Source organism: Pseudophryne corroboree, chromosome 10 (assembly GCF_028390025.1).
Source record: "Pseudophryne corroboree isolate aPseCor3 chromosome 10, aPseCor3.hap2, whole genome shotgun sequence".
NCBI classification, from domain to species: Eukaryota; Metazoa; Chordata; class Amphibia; order Anura; family Myobatrachidae; genus Pseudophryne; species Pseudophryne corroboree.
Genome location: NC_086453.1, coordinates 299316802 through 299317517, shown reverse-complemented (window position 1 = coordinate 299317517; position 716 = coordinate 299316802). Strand labels below are relative to the sequence as shown.

General features: G+C 43.7%; 1 pseudogene; it reads left to right on the top strand.

Moving 5' to 3' along the window:
• The first annotated feature begins 288 nt into the window (after positions 1-288).
• On the top strand, positions 289-406 carry LOC134968196 (5S ribosomal RNA; annotated as a pseudogene).
• The last annotated feature ends 310 nt before the right edge of the window (positions 407-716 follow it).

The following is a 716-nucleotide window of genomic DNA, read 5'->3' as shown; positions in this document are numbered from 1 at the left end:
AATAGGGCCTCCTCATGGGGGACCCCAGCAGCTGATGAAAATCATGGAAAGGGTTTGGGCTATACCCAAGAAAGAATATAGGTTCCCAGTAAATGGGATTACAAATATCCTTTTCCAGCTGAGGACTGTTTAAAAATGGAAAATGCCTCCTAAAGAGATAAGCATATCATTTGATAGTGCAAAAATATATATGGCCTTTGCCGTCAACGTCAAAAGAGGGATGGTTTCTGAAAACCATATTGTCTCTGTCTGGAGCAGTCATAAGGCCAGCCATGACTTCACCTTGCAATCTACAGCACACCACACTGGATGGGCCCAATCTCACTAGATCTTGGAAGCTAAGCAGTGTTGGGCCTGGTTAGTTCTTGGATGGGAGACCACCTTGGAATACTGGGTGCTGTAGGTACACTGGGCTGAGGTACTGGAAGACAGGTTTTTCAGCACCTGCAAGGGAGCAAGAATCCCATATAGCTCATGTGGACACTAATGTTCTAAGGCATCAGCATTAACAATAGAGCAGAGCAGTTTTGCTTGCATACATGAAAAGCTGATTCAGAATCAAAGAAGGTTCTGGAAAATTTGCCTTTGGCTGGAAATTTCTGTTTGGTAAGGAGTTAATAGATATTCTGGAGTCAAAATCAGACTCCAAGAAAGTCACGTTTCCTTCCACATATAACCCCAAACATAAGGGTCCGGTTTTCTGCCTTGTCGGTCAT